Below are 16,702 nucleotides of genomic sequence, written 5' to 3'. Positions count from 1 at the left end.
CTTGCCAGTTTTTAGCTACAGTATGGTTACATGTGGCTGTGTCCTGTCCAAGACCTGGTCATAAGCTTTTCCATGTCAGTTTGAAATTCCAGAATACATCTGCAGAGAGTGCTGCAGGGAATGTGTTCTAACTGTTTTAGAAGTTTAACCCTAAATGCAAGCACTGGGGTGGATGGGATGTTTTAAAGGTGTTTTAAAGGTCCCTACCCACATGAACGGATTCGTGCTGTTTTACGAGGTCTCCATGGAAGGAGACTGTCCTGTTCAGTTTCCCCAGTGCTTCCTCCATGTGAGGACAGAGTTTTCCTGGAGTTCTAGAGCAGGGAGTAGCCCTGTCCAGACCCCATATCTTGATCATAAACTTCCTGGCCTCCAGAACTGATAAAGAATAAGTTGCAGTCCTTTATACATTACTCAGTCAGTGGTTTATCTGCTATAGCCGCACAAAATAGTTTTAATAGTTGGTAATTTGTTTTGTTGCAATTGATAAAAGACTATTAAAATTTGCACTATGATTTTGTATATATCGATCTTTCTGTAATTCCAATTTTCCCTGCTTTATGTAATTTAAGTGTGCTTTGTTAAGTGTTTAAGAGTTTAGAAAAGTAATATTGTCTTCATAAACTAAAATTTTTTTCTCATTTTGTGTGTTGCTACCCCAACTACTCTTTTGAACTCAGTGTAGACTGACTTTAAGATTTGAACAGTGCTCTCATCTTTTTGTTGGTTCTTGTGCCTGACGTATCATTCCTTCTCTTAATTAGCTATCTACAGCTGTGTACCAACTATCCCGAAATTCAGTGACTTAGAAGCAACCGCGATGCATTGCCTCCGACTTCCTAGAGTTTAGAAATCTATATGTGGTGACGTTGAGTGATGGGCTTCAGGAGCCATCCAGGGCTGCAAAAGTCTCTGAGTCTGAACTGTGAGGATTCAGTTCAAGGCTGGCCATCGGCAGGGCTGTAAGTCTCCAGTTGTTCACCGTCCCCTCCCAAAATCCTGGAAACCTGGTATCCAACCTCAGCCCGAGCCAGCAGGGAGAAAGAAAGCGTAACAGGACAGTGACTGAGCCTTACAGGCTATAACCCTGCTGTGTGGGCTGCATTTTAAGTCATGAAAGCCAAGGCACCAGGGCAGTGCGCAAAAGGGTACCGTGACCCTGGGGGCCGCTCGGAGTCACCCTGGATGCCACCCGCTCTGTCTCTGTCCATTCTCACTTTCCGTCTCTCCACGCTGTCCGCAGCTCTCTTACAAACAGTGCAGCCAGATAGTTTTTGCATTGCTTTCTAAATGTTTTAACCCAACTCGCGGTCTATGTTAATCTTTGATTTCTGTGCTTTTCCGTTTATTTTCGTTATTGAACATTTCAGATATTTTTTGGTCTTGCTTTCCCCTGGTCCAGATGAGGCAACCCTGGGGTAATACCACAGGTGTGCTTTATTCTTCTTTCCTAATTAAAATCAAGGGTAGACGTTTCCCTTGGGTTAGGCAAAGCATCTAGAAGTGAGAATCTCTGCTGATTTGCTAGCTAAGTCACTAAAGCCTGCACTAGCAGCTGTTAATGGCAACAACCAAGTTTGGGTTTAAAGTATTCCCCGGATCCCAGGTGGCCTCTGGCTTCTGGCCAAGTTGATGCAGAAATGGGCCAATGAGAAGGGGCATCACCGTCGCACGCCCCATTAGAGTGGGTGGTCCTGGTCTCTGTGTTCCCTCTGGGCTGGGTTGCTGCCTTGGGCTTCTGTTTTCCTCGCAATTGCGTGGGGGCTGTCTGCGTGTTGAATGACTATTTCACTCCGGGGTGAGAACTGGGACAATGTGAAGTCTTCCAGTGAAGTCCTTTTGAGTCAGATTCCCTGCACCATTTGACCCCATAAACCTGCACAGACTGGTTGGGTGTTTTGGGTCTTCCAGAGATGGGTGTTCACTTAAGACAGGATCTAGTAAGCTCAGAAAGCAGAAGAGGGGGTGTCTCTTTCTTAACTGTCACCCTAGTAATAACCACACTCTCCTCTAGGAAGGCTTTTCAACCCTTTTAAAGCAGACACATGGACTGGCCCTGGCAGATCGTTTCCCCGAGGACTGGGCCCACCCTCAAAGTGATCTGAGGCATGTAAACATCTTAAACCTAATGCCTGGATGTGAGGCTGTGGATCCCGTCGGAGACAACCAGCTCCATCGCCACCAGCGCTAGAAGCTGCTCTCAGGGTACACTTGAAAGCCCTGGCTGCCTGTCTCGCTCATGTCATTTGCAGGGACCTTTTGGCCAGGCAGCCTCTGTGGTCTCTGCCTGCATACAGAGCACAGCTCAGAAGCACGCTGATCCTCTCCCAGTCACCCCTGGACTCACAGACAGCGCTAGCTCGACTTTCCCCACTGCGTTTTCAGGCGCTTGCTTTAGGGACTTCTTAATACCTCTGTGAGGGTGCAGACACTGCATCCCCTGGAGGAGTGATTAGGGACAGCTGAGCAGAAGGCACAGGGAGGAGCATCAGCCCTCAGCACCTAATACCCCAGGGGACCACCTGTTCTGGTCACCTGGGACTGAGGGGCTTCCCAAGATGCAGGAATCTGAGTTTCACGGCCAAGGATGTCGCGGGCACACTGGGCTCCAGGATCCAGACTCTGAAATGCATGCGGAAAGGTCCCCAGTCCCCGCCTCCAGGAGAATCTAGTTCTCCAGAACACGCAAAGTGCCCTCGGACCTTCTTGTGGTGAAGATTTTCTGACCCTGGAGGGACGAGTCCTGATAGACACACTTGGGCTGACCCACCTTGAATCCCACCTGTCTGGGTGAAGCGTCCCTCACATCGGCCGCCAGCCAGCATCTCGGGTCTCTGACCGTGTACTTGGTCAGCGCCCACTATTCCTCAGGTGGAGAGCCTACTCAGAGCTGGGCGGGACAGGGACTGTCCTGCATCACAGGTATGGACAAGGTAGGGGTCCTGGGACACTGCCGTTCCCTTGGGAGGTCCTCAGTGCTGTGATAGGATGGACTTTTGTGCAACATTATAAATGTTGGCATGCACATTTGCCTGTGCACCTGAGGGTAGCACACCTGTTCAGTCTACCAAAGATCAAACGATTTGAAAAAAACTGTGTAGACCGTACAGGAAAACCTTTACATAACATTTCCATCGTATGAGGTATTATGAGCAATCTAGAGATGATGTAAAATGTATGGAAGGCTGTGTTGGGCTCAAATGCAAGTTCTACATGTTCTACACAAGGGACTTGAGCCCTTCAGAGTTTGGGATCACTCGCTACTCTGGGACCAATGTCTCCAGGATGCAAATAGCTGTGCACGTGTAATGCAAACGTGTGTGTACCCCTGTTATGTGTGTGTGTTGGAGATCTTGTCTCCCATTCTGTGGCTTGTTTTTTTAAAAATTTTATTGTTACTTTTTTAATAATCAGGGTATGTCTTATCTTGATGAAATATGTAGTGAACTTTCAAGTTTATTGTTTTCTATGTCTTCTTGAAGAAATCATTCCTTATCCTGTCTAGAAAAATATAGATTCAGTTTTTCTTGACTTCTATAAAATGCTAAACTGTTGGTTGAGATCACACTGTACCCATGTATTATACTGGGGAGGGCTGACATTACAGAAATACTGAGCTCTCTAGTTTATGAAGGTCATATTTATCTTCACTCTTTATATGTTCTTTAGTGAATCTCGGTGGTGTTCGTCATTTTCACTGTAGTGGTTTTGTGAATATTTTTCCCCTAAATGTGTCTTATGCTATTATCAATGTAATTATTTCAATTTCCATCTTCTTGCTGCTGCTGTACAGATGTTGAGACTGCGGCTGTCTAGGTGGACCCTGTCTTCTGCAACCTTGCTGAATCCACTCATCTGAGTTAGACGCTGATTTCTGTTCTGCCAGATCCTTTGGTTTTCACGTAACCGTCATGGCTGAAGGCGAGGTGGTTCAGCCTTCCCTGAAGATCATCACCCAGCCTCCCCAGTCCTGGCCTGATTCCACGAGACAGTACCTCCCGCACAGTTCTCCCTGGAAGGGGTCAGAGCCCTCACTCCTGCCTGAGTCCTGCATGGCAAGAGGCAAACATCCACCATCCCGGCGGGGCTCGGGGAGAGCTGCACATGGCTTTGCCAACGCCTCTGATGGGCTGAGGGACATCACTTCCATTTTTGGTTTTCCGGGGTTTTCACTGGGGAAGATGCTGAATTTGGTCGAAAGTCTTTTCCTGTGTCTCTTGAGATTATGATAATCTCATAATCTAGCTTCCCCTCTACTCTCTGCGTGTTTGTTGACCAAAGTCTGAATGTTAAACCAATGATTCCCTTCACTCGTTTCATGGCTGGGTTCAATTTACTAAATGTTCACTAATGGTTATTGTTTGGTTGTGCTGGCGAAGGGCACTGTCTGTATTTTTCAGTGTTTTTCTTTAATGTGTGTGTAAATTTTAATAAGTTGGGTCTTCCAAGGGATTTATCTGTGTGATGTAAGTTGTCACTGACATAAAATTTTGCTTAGAAATTGATTATAACATCTCAATTCTATAGGATGTGTAGCAACATTCACGCTCCTATTTTTTACAGTGATATAGTTTTTATTTTTATTTGTACTAGGCATTTAAAAATTTTATTAATCTTTTCAAAACAACCACATATGACTCTTTAATTTCCCAGTGTTTATTTTCTAGTTAATTAGTTATACTTCACATTTGTTATTTTCTTCCTTCTGTTTACTTTAGATTTCATTTTCTCAGTTTTTAAGGTAAAATTTAGATACCCAGTTTTAAAATCTTTGTTTCTAATACAGCATTGAAAACTATAGATTTTCAAGAAAGCACCACATTGCCTGCATTTCACAAACATTTTGGTTGGTTTCACTTTCATTGTAAGTCTGAAAAATATTTTTCATTTCCTTTGTAATTTCTTTTGCTCCTGTTTTATTTAAAAGTTCAGGGGATACAAGAGATCAACACATAAAAAATCAATTTTGTTTATTATATAGCAACAGATAATCCCAAAATGAAATTAACCTAACAATTTCATTCACAGTAGCCCCCAAAGAATGCACACTTAGAAATAAATTTAACCAAAAAGATAGATGACTTGTATAATGAAATTTACAAAATATTGCAGAGAGAAATGAGACCTACAAACACTGAGAGATATTTCACGTCCACAGATCTGAGAATTCAGTGGGAATTCTCCACAAATCCATTCCCAAATTAACAATCCTCTCAAATCTCAATAGGTTTCTAGTTAGAAAGGAACAAACAAATCTTCCAATGCATATGAGAATAGAACAGAAATGAGAAGAGAAGAATAAAGCTGGAGGTCATATACGACTGTTTCAAAACTTAGCTTAAAGTCACAAAGACAGAGAGGGTACTGCTTGGATTCGAGGAAGGGCACATAGGTGACGAAACATTGCAATGTAGCTTTGCATTTATGACCACTCGATTCTTGACCAGAATTTCACGATATTTCAATTTGGGAACGGATAGTGTTCTCAAGAAGTGGCTCTCAGAAAATTGTATGTCTCTAGGCAAACAACAAGTGATCTTTAGCACTTGTATCATACACAAAAATCCATTCAAAATTCATCATACACAACTACAAAAGCTAAATCTGAGCTAAATTTTGTAGAGAGAAATGTAGGTGAAAAATCTCTGTAACCTTGGTTTGAGCACAGAGCTCCTGGCCACAACAGAGCGAGAATGACCCACAAAAGAAAAAAATAGTAAATTTGACCCCATCAAACTGAAATTTTGGTCCTTAAAAGATTCTACCAATAAAATGAAAATTCTGACCATGAATGGTGAAAAAATATTTGCAAATCATGGACTCCTACAACTCAGTAATAAGAAGATTAATGGTCCAATTAAACAGTGGAGAAAGCATTGAACAGACATTTCACCAGGAAAATACACTCAGGACCAGGAAGCACGTGGGAAGCTGCAGAGCATCATTTGTCATCTGGGAGCACAGATGACACTCAGGAAGAGAGGTCCCTGAGTCTCACTGGGGCGTTCAGACAGCTGTGCTGAAGGTGGCTGAAGATATGAAAGCTGGACCCCTCCCAGACCACTCCCAGGGGACAGTCACTTTGGAAGGTGCTAGGGCAGTTTTGCTTCTGTTAAATGTACAACCCAGCAATGCCATCCCTCTGAATCTACTCGGGAGAGCTGAAACACTCACAAAGACATGGACACAGATGAACTCAGTAGTATTATTTATAAGAACCTTGTTCTAGTCCATTTTCCATTGCTGTAAAAAAGAAAATACCTACAGCATGTTGTTTTATTTAGCTCACAGGTTTAGGGACTGACATCCCAGATAGGGCTGCCCCACTGCTGGCCTCTGGTGAAGGCCCTTAGTTCTGTCACACCCTGGCACAGAAGCAGAAAACGAGGCAGCCACATGGAAGAGGGGTCAGGCTCATAGATAAGCCTGGGTTACAACAACCTCTCTCAGGAGAGCTAATTCACTCCGTGTACCAGCAGTCTTCCTTCCAAGGGCCCAGCCTTTGAATGTTTCCCTCACCTCAAAACCACCATGTGCGGCCCTAGCTTTCACACATGAAATCTGGGAGGTACAACCTCAAACGGTACGCAAACCACGACAAGCTTCTAGATGGAAATGACTTCAGCACCCACCAACTGGCAGATGAATAGGTAATATGTGGTAAAGCCATAGGGTGAGATATTACTCAGTGGTTCAAGTGACAAGTGACTGCTACATGCCGTGAAATGAATGAACCTCAAAAGCATTGTTCTATGCAAAAGGAGCCAGACACAAGAGGCTCCATATTGCGACTCTTTTACACAGAATATCTGGGAAAGCAGATCTATGTAGATGGAGAGCGAGTCTAGGGTGGGTAGCAGAGTGTGACTTAAACCCAAGCAATCCGGAAGAAAATCGATGGAGTCGAGTTTTAAAGTGGGTCGTGGTAATAATGTCTGCAGGATTCTAGAAGCAAGAAGAGAAACAGAAAAGTATTGCTTAATTTCCAGTTACTGGGGGTTTTGTTTTCGGTTTCTTTTATCATTATTGATTCTAATTAAATTCTCTTATGATCAGACAACATACGATGCAGAATTTTTATCTTCTATAATTTCTTGGCACACGTTCCAGCCGCTAAATGATCTACCCTGGTGACTGTTTCCTGTGAGCTTGGAAGGGCAGGCTTTGTGCCTGCTGTGGTTTACTGAGAGCCAGAGAGGTCAACCCGGTGGAGAGTGCTACTCAGATCTGCTATAGGCTTCTGTGTTTGAAGAATCTGTTTTGTTTTATTTTTGCTATGTGCCTTATCAATTACGAAGACATAGGTTTTTCAACTCCCAGCCCGAAGTGTGGATTAGCTTCGTTCGTTCTTGTCAGTGTTTGCTGTATTTTGCAGGATGGTTGCTAACCATCCTCATAAATTACTGTGACATCTCTAGCATGTATTGACCCCTTTCTTTATCACAAAGACGTCTCCCTCTTTTTCCCTGCTCATACTCCTGTGTGGCCTCCTTTTTATGTCTGTGGTTTTATGATGTTTGTGTATCTTTTCCCCAAATGGTTATTCTTTATCTACTTGTCTTTGTGTTTAAATATTTTCTCTTGGCTATAGTAGAGTCTTGCTTTGTTTAAACATCCTAGTAATCTCTCTGTTCTTAATTGGGGTATTGTTTCATCTTTGTATTTCATGTTACCATCTATACAGTTAGATTTAGTATATCCTTTTTGTGGTGTCTTCTCTCTAGCTTTTGTTCCTATATTTATTTCTGTCCTGCTGTCCTTAATTGAACTTACCACAGAATTTCATTTTCTTTTTTCTCACTTACATTTGTTTTGCTTTAGTGTGGTGGTGTGTGTAAATGCTTGGGGATTACAATATGCATCTTTAGTTTAGCAGTCTTTTCAGAATGAGTATTTAACTATTTCACATAAAGTTTGAGAGCCCCGCAGCTACAGCACTCTGTTTAAGCTTCTCCTGAGCTCTAAGGTTGTTGCCCATACAGTGTCCATTATCAGCTCCGTGGTAAAATCCAGTCACAGTATTATCTGTTTTTGGCCACTGCTCTGAAGCTCTTTGTCCCTTTCAGTGAGTTTCCTTCCACATCAACTTGAAGGATTCTTTAGTTTTGCTTCCTTGGTGATGAATTCTTTCACCTTTCTTTGATCAAGTTTGTCCTTATGGCCCGCTTACGTTGAAGTGTATGTTCCTGATGGTACAAAGATTTCTTCGCCTTCTGGGTTCCTCAGTGTTTCTGGGGACAGTGGTGTTGCGATCCCTTCTACCTTCTCTCCTGTTGCTTTGAAAACTTCCTCTTAACTGTGTGCTCTCATCCACTTGCTGGTTCTCTCTGAATTCTTCTTGCCCGGGATTCATTGACCTCCTTGAGTTTAATCTTTTTCCAGTACAGGGAAAGTTGATTATTTTTAGGCATTTGTTTATACCCACTTTCTTCCTTTCTGCGAGATTTCCAACCCACATCCATGTCGTCGCCTGGGTCCCTTGGGATCTGCTTTCATTTTTCCCAATCGTGGCCTTTTTTTTTTTTTTTTAATTGTCACTTTGTGATCTTCAGATTTGAAGTTTCCCCCATCAGTGCCTCTTGCTCCTCTCTGTAGCCTATAGTCTCTCCTCATCTCCCCCACAAGGTTAAGAACCACAGATGTGGTGCTGCTGGGTTAGCGTTCGTTTATCTGTTACCTGGTGGGATCATCACTGTTCATTATCACACCCGTCCTTCACTTTATCACAGTGCCTCTTGCTCCTCTCTGTAGCCTATAGTCTCTCCTCATCTCCCCCACAAGGTTAAGAACCACAGATGTGGTGCTGCTGGGTTAGTGTTCGTTTATCTGTTACCTGGTGGGATCATCACTGTTCATTATCACACCCGTCCTTCACTTTGGATCACAGTGCCTGTTGAACACGGAGACTTAAAGCCCCTGTCTGTAGCTGCTGTGTCACAGCCCTGGGTGACATCTTCCTGTGCCTTTTCATGGGGGTTGTGGTTTTGCTTTTTGCAACCCCCTCCCCCATAGAAGCCAGATCAGTTTCTCACACTTAGCAGGTGTGGCTCTTGGATCTGGTGTGTGGTTCTCCAGCCGCAGGATCAATTTTGCCCTTTGTAGAGTATATGCCCAGGACACGCCATGACATTCCACACCTGCTGTAGCAGAGCATGCACCCTCCAGCCCCAGGTCTGCTGTGCACAGTCACCTCCCGACACCCAGCACCTGTCGCCCTGCAGATGCCCAGTAGGCGTTTGCGGCCAGCCCTGACTAAGGAGCACACCTGTCCCAGTTCGGCCAGCCTCAGTCTGGAGACCCTGGGCATCATCTCATGGCGACACCGCCTGACCCAGCCAGGGACAGAAAGCTGGGTCCGCCGTGCAGTAGCCATATGGGTTTGCGTTCTCAGGAGAAGAGGACCTGGCTGGCTGCTGTGGGTAGAGGACTTCCCTGCTGCTCTTCCAGGGTGGCCTGCAGCGATCTGTGTGCCACCTACGAACCGTGCCACAGACTTCACTGAGAAGGAGGGGCTCTTTCGGTGTCCCCAGCTCTTCTCTGTCCGTTGAGACTTCTGCCCTGGCTCCTCTTGCTGGCTATTTCTGTTGCGGAAAGGTCACTCTTTCCTGTTTCTTCTCATTCCTAATTGTTGGTTTATTGGTTTTCGCTCATCCTACATTGGTTATCCTCTGGATTTTGTGGTGACACATTTTAGGAGGCACAAGCATTTTTTTCTTCCTATTTAAGATGCATTTGGCCAGGAGTGACGGTGCGTGACTTTGATCTTAACACTCAGGAGGCTGAGACAAGAGAATTTGGAGATTAAAGACAGCTTGGGCTACATAGCAAGACCCTATCTTAAAAAATATATCTATCTATCTATATATAGATAGATATAGATAGATATATCTCCAATAAAATTAATTTTTGAAATATTTTAATTAATTTTAAAATGGATTAATTTAATTATTTTTTAAAAGAAGGAAAGGACAGGAAGGAAGGAAAGAAGGTCCCACATTAAGGAAGATATTGTCTCATATTTTCTTCTAGAACTTTTTTAACCTCAGATTTGCGGTCAGACCTCCAACAGGTGTTGCTCGTGACAGAGGTCCCATTTCACCGTGCTTCTCCCCAGAGCCCTCCGTCTCTTCCACGCCTGTGAGATCTCCGCCTTTCCCTGTGGACCTGCTCGGGTCGCGTCTCCCGTGGGAATTCATCTCCGCCATCCCCACCCACCCCGCTCCTCTCTCCTCGCTGCACCCCGCCCCTAAGTCCTCCAACCCTGCTGCGCGGTCTTGTAACATTGAGTTTTCAGCTTTGTTCATTTCCTTGGATGTTTTTCTCAGCTATCTTGGGCCTTTTGTATTTTCATACACACTTTAGAAGAATCTGGTTAATTTTCACAGAGAACCTGTAGGGGTTCATTGTAGGATTGCATTGAAAACAGGCACCGCACCGGGGAAAAAAAAAAAAAAAAAAAAGCTGGGTGTTGTGGCGCACGCCTATAATCCCAGTACTCAGGAGGCTGAGGCAGGAGGATCGCTGTGAGTTTGAGACCAGCCTGAGCTACATAGTGAGTTCCAGGTCAGCTCAACTACATAGTGAGACCCTGTCTCAAAAAAACAAAAAAAGAAAAGAAAAAGAAAAGAAAAGAATAAAAAAGAAAAAAGGCACCGGCATGGGGAGAGCTGACCTGTGGCAGTGAGTCTCTTGGTGACCTCTGTCCCTTTGTATTTCTTTAATTCCTGTGAATAACACTGTCTAAAGTTCACATAGAGACTGTCTACAAGCATCCCCAGATTCATTTCATCTCGGTTGATTTTGGATGCGACCGTACATTTTCTGTTTGACTGTAGCTGTTAGGCAGAAATCCAGCACTTGCTGCTGTATGTTTTTGCAGCATAAGTCCTATGACTTCACCAAATGCATATATTATTTCTCTCTCCTTTTTTTCCCTGTAGATGCTTTGGACTTCCTGTGTCTTTAGTAACGTGTTTTCTTTCTTTTCTACGTGTGTCCTCTTTCTTTCTTTTTCCTGCTGCCACACACTGACCACAGCCTTCTGTAGCAAGTTGGATGGAAGTGGTGTAGCAGGGACAAGGGCCTTTTTGTGGTACAAGCTTTCAACACTTAATTTTAAGTGTGAAGTGCGTTGCAGATATTTTTGTAGATGATGCTCATCAATCAATGAGGTTATCCAGGGATTTGGCTCAGGGGTGCCACCGCCTGCCTCACAAACACAAGGTCCCGAGTTCGATGCCCAGTACAATCAATCAATCAATCAATCAATAAATAAATAAATAGATGAGGTTGGCATCAAGTGTTTAGCCTGAATAGTGCTGAAATTTAGCCAGTGTGTGCATATTTTGCTTAATTTCAAGTGATCACATAATTTTCCCGCTTATTTCTTTCACTCTGTAGGTACATTGATTCATTTCCAAATATTTACTTACCTCTACATTCCCAGAATAAATAGCATATTCCTTGATCCTAATCACTACTGAATTCTTGTCTTCTAGTCATTTGCTTGGTGTCCTTGTGCCTATGTCAATAAGAGAAATTGGTTTTTATTTTTTTTTATTTCTAATATCTGTTTGTCAGGTTTTGTATATAAATATAATATTGGCCTCGTTATGAATACCAGGCAGTTTCCCTTCTTTTGCTATCTTTGGGAGACTTTGTGCAACAGTAGTTCTACTTTTTCCTTCAATATTTGGAAGAATTCGCCAGTGACTTGCCTTGAACTTGAGATTTTTATTCTGTTTTCCTTGTAGAGGTGGGCATGGGAGTCGGGTTGCTAAGTAACAGGGGTAATTTCTCTGCTGAATGTGGGGCTACTAAGACTTTTAAATTTGTTCTCGCAACATATTTAGAAGATGCATTTTAAGAAATTTTCCCATTTTATTTAAATTGTCTAATTTATTGCCACAAAGTAGTGCACTGAAGTTTTTGAATATCTGTAGGATCTGCAATAAATTTCCTTTTATCACTCCTGATATTGGTAAAGTTTTATTGGATCAATATTTCTCAGTTTAACGTTTTCGTACTCTTAGAAAAGTCAAACAGCCCTTGCCTTGTCCCCCTTAATTTTTATTTTTCTTCTGTTTCATTTTTCTACTTCTGGCTTCCTTTAGTTCTTCCTACCATCTTTTTCTTGGATTTGTCATTCTTTTGCAAGTTTAGACCCTGAGTCTATTTCTTCTTTCTTATTATATGTTTAAGGTCATTAATTTCCTCTGCTAGCTTGGCAACTACACATTCTGAGAAATTTTTATGGTGGCTACCATAGAGATCATAACCCATGTCTTGGAACTTTATATCCCAGTACAAACTGTCTCTTCTCCTGCCTCAATAACATCAGAACTCTTAATACTTTCCTCCTATCTGTTAACTTGCCCCTGACTTCTGGCAGGCGATTGTTGTACACTTGCATTCTGTCCGTTCTGTACTTGTGCAACTATATGCTGTCTACGGAGCTTTGCTCTTGCTACTTCGCACCCTTAAATTAATGTGGTCGCAGTCACATTGCATCCTTGTTGTTGCTCTTCCTTCCTTTTTGTTTTCTTTCCTATTTTCATTGCCCTTTCAGGCAACCATTTCAATTTTCCAGAAAAACCCTATTTAGCGTTTGGGCTAAACCTGTTCATTTTAGGGTGACAGAAATGTCTTTATTTTCTGGATATCATTATGTGGCGCCCCCTGCCCCAGCAGTTTTACTTTGAGGAGACTTCTGATCAGCTCCCCGTGGATTTGTCCATCTTGGGCTGACCAGTTGAGCCATGGCTTCCTCCTCCAGGTTGTGAATTCAGGGTACACAGCCCTCTGCTCTGCTCCAGCCTCTCCTCCTCCATTGGTCAGTGAAGTGTCCAACACTGATGTCAACCTCAAATCCACGTGGTCCCGCACTGTCCTTCTCCCTGGTCCCTGATCCCATCCTGATCTTATACCATCCATTCCCCACAAAATTTCATACAGCCCTTGGTGACTGCATGTTCTTCTCAAAGCACATCTGTGGTCCATTCAATGCAGGACAGGCACAGGGGCTCCTCCAAGATTCACCCTCTGCCTCTGCCCTACTGGCTCTTAGCCCAATCCTTCACCCTCATGCCCGGGTGCCTTGCTCCCCATGTGTACATGTGCAGTGTGTTCAGTTTTCATATCTCACAGGGCAGCCAACCTCTATCAGGAGTATTTGGGAAAAAATTATGCACTGTGTTAATGCAGATTTGTGTCTTGTCATTTACTCCCTGAATTCAGCAGTGTTAGAAAATCATCTGGGATGATTTCAAGTACACAGTCAGGTGTGCTGAGGTAGTGTGCAGACATGATTTAATTATGCATGAGGAATTGAGCATAGTGGATCTGGTGTCCTCTGGGTTCTGGGGCGTCTTTACAAGGTGCGATAAAAAATATGGTGAATACTGCTGCTGAGTGCCATCCATCAGAAAGGCAGGCTCATAAAAACGTGACACTGTGTTTATCCACCTTATGCACTGGATCTGGCCTCATGAGACTTGTGGCTCTTCCCCAGAGTCAAAATGACCATGGAAGGAAAACATTTTGAACCAATTAAGAACATGAGGCAGCCGTGACAGTGCAACTAAGGACTGTCAGGAAAGAGGCCATCCAAAACTTCTGCAGAACAGACAGGAACAATGGTCTAAGTGTGTTCAAGGGAGGTGGAGAAGTTTGAGGATGCACGGCAGTGTGTTTTTTGCTCCAATCAATTTCTTTCTAAACATTCACCGCATTTTCAGCCATAACTTGTATATGTACATGTGAACACACTTGTATTATCCCAAGTCACCTGGTCTGAAGCCCTCCTCCTCTGGGACAGTGTCCTTGTGGCCTTGTCTTCTGTCCTCCACTAAGATGTCCTGTCCTTGGGGGTCCCCTGTGACCTGTGAAGCTGTTCTTGCTGTTGCTTCTCATCCTGGAGCCCCATGTGCTTCTCACAGCTTTAACCTTGTTGACTTTTCTTTGCTGTTGGCTTGCTCCAGCACACGGAAGACTGTTATATGTGTTGTCTGTGGTTGAAGGATCCCCACAGAACACAGGCCTTCCAAGACAATAGCTTCTTCCATCCCTGACTGTGTAAGATGAATATGTTGGATATGCAGGTGAAAGGTTGGTGGAGGGTCGGTGGATACTGGACATATAGATAGCTGAGCAATTCCTCTCTTAGGTCAGGACAATACATTTGGACTATCTTCCTTTTCTGGACTCAGGGTCCCAGATAGAACACTGAAACATTGGACTGGGTGTGAAACAACCCACTCCAGCCCTACTGCAGAACAGATAGTAAGGTTTTGCCTATGCCCTCAGCCTCCAAGCCTTCCTGGGGATGTGGCCACCTGGACCTGGATCCAGAGAGAAAGCCCAGCAGCCCTCCCTGTGGTTGAATCCTGTGTTCTTTACAGCTCTTCATATTGTGGCCTCTGATGCCCATGTACTTATCCAAAGCATCTCCCTGTTTATCAGAACAACACACCATGGCAAGTATGTAGCATTAGGCTTGTGAGGCTTGGTTTGGATGGGGATCTGCGTGCCATTGTGTTGATGTGAGACAGGCCTTCCTAGCAAGCTCTCTATGCCAGCCCAGCAGGTGTGCACGTTGGTGAGCAGTGACAGAAAAGTCAGTCCAGGCCTTGTAATGCACTGTGCTTTGCACCCTAACATCTCTGTAACCCACTACAGTTATATGCTGCTGTGATGTCCACTTTGCATTTGAAAATTCACAGTTCTGAAAGCTACTGTGCCCCAGATCAGGAGGCAATGAACTGTGGGGCTACTTCAGAGGTGGCCAAAGCTCCTTTCCCCTTCCCTAGACTGGCAATGGCTCCATCGGGCAACTGAAAAAGGTGGCCATGTGTATCCTTGGCCCCTGACACCACTACAGTGGATCCTCCTCCAGTGTCCTGTTGAATCCTAGTGTGCAACCCTGACACTAGCTGAAGGCATCATGCGGCCCCTGTGCCCACCATGATATTCAGCTTGAGTCATCACAACTAAGTACCACAAACTGGCAGTTTGTCCCATAGGATTTCTTTGTTTCAAGATCACCCTCTTCCCTGTGTGTCTGTCTCTCTGTCCACGTCCCCTCTTTCCACAGGGCATGAGTTACACTGGGAGAAAGTGTTGGGGACCAGGCTATGTGACTTGTGTTCTGTATGGTCTGAGGCTGATGTAACTTACTTTAGGAACAGAAAAGTTAATGGAAAACAACTGGCTTCCTGTGTTCTTCTTCCTGTTCATAGAAAACTCGCAAACACAGCACTCCTAGGGCAAGATGACATCTACTGAAGATAATACAAAGAATGCAGGTATCTGGGAATAGAGAAGGACCTGTTCTCCACTTATTATGCGTTTATGGACCTTGCTATTCCATGAAAGGTACACTGTCTCTGTTCTTGCTTGCTAAAAAAGTGGGTCAACTGTGGAGATTATTGAGCTTGTCCACTAGAGGCAGGGTCCTCCTAATCCCCTTGTACCATGAATATTGTCTCTGCCTTTCTTTAGTCCCTGTTACTCTCCCCGTATATGTATCTGAACAACTGATTAGCCCTTGGCACAAGGGCCCACTCTAAAGTCCCCATCTGATCTACGTCATCCATAGAGACCTCATTTAGAGAAGACCACACTTAGACTTTTTACATCTTTTGGGAGGGGGGTTCCGATTCAGCCCACAGCACCGGCCGTCTAGTCTCTGCTTCTGCCCTACCCTTGGCTTTCCTTTTACATCTACAGCCCACAGACTTTGCTCAGGGTCTCCAGGTCTTCAGAAGACCACACTGTCACAGAGGAAGCCCTGGCCACTGTCCAAATCCAGTTCTTCTTGCTGTGTGCCCCCACACCACGGTGTGTCCGCCTTTCACATTCTTGGCATTCTCTGGTTGACGTCTCAGTCATCGCTGAAGTCTGGGTGCCTCTGTTTCATATGTAGTTGCTTCTCCAAGCCTGTAAATGGTGTCTCATATGCGAAGTACATGAAGTACACCAGACTCAGTGAGCAATTGTAGGAGTTCCTTCTGTGGGACTCTGGGAAGGGTCTGGGTTTTAACATAACTCACACAAACACAATAAAGAGGGTCCACACTGTGTAATTGCCCATTGCCAGGGGAGAATCATTCCTGCTGTGCTGTTCATTTATTGCCCCACCAGGGGCCATTCAGCTCTTCTCTGAGCTCTCCAGGGAAGCATTTCTTTGGGACATCATAAAATGAAGCATTGCTGTTTCCTTACACAGCAATGTCAATTAGAGGTCCATGACAGTCGGCACCGTTCTGAGCCTTATTTCCCTCAGGAAGATGTGTGCCACATTTGGAAAGCCCGAAGGGGCTACTGGTAGGCAAGAGCTGAGTTTCAGTGTATGTGTGTGTGTGTGTGGGGGTTGCTGGCTGTGCCACAAGGAAGAAGCAGTGTGCTTTTGGCGGGGGGAGGCCAACAGGAGATGTTCAGGCCCACACGATGCCAGGGACTGGCCTGGAGGCAGGGAGGGAGCATCAGAACACAAAGCTGGCTAAGGTCATGGCTCAAAACTCATCAGCTAGCCACCATGTGGAAAGCGTGGACACAGCAGAATATCTAAACATGTTACTGTCCACCAGAGTCCAGGTCAGGCCAAGTGCATTCATTCCAGAAGGACTGTTAGTACACAGGAAGTGTTCACAGTATTTTGTGTGGAACCATTACACCCTACTGCCATGCTGAAAAGCAGTGAGTG

The sequence above is a fragment of the Fukomys damarensis genome, unplaced genomic scaffold (assembly GCF_012274545.1).
Source record: "Fukomys damarensis isolate Sample0158 unplaced genomic scaffold, DMR_v1.0_HiC HiC_scaffold_19, whole genome shotgun sequence".
Lineage (NCBI taxonomy): Eukaryota > Metazoa > Chordata > Mammalia > Rodentia > Bathyergidae > Fukomys > Fukomys damarensis.
This window is presented reverse-complemented; position numbering follows the sequence as displayed.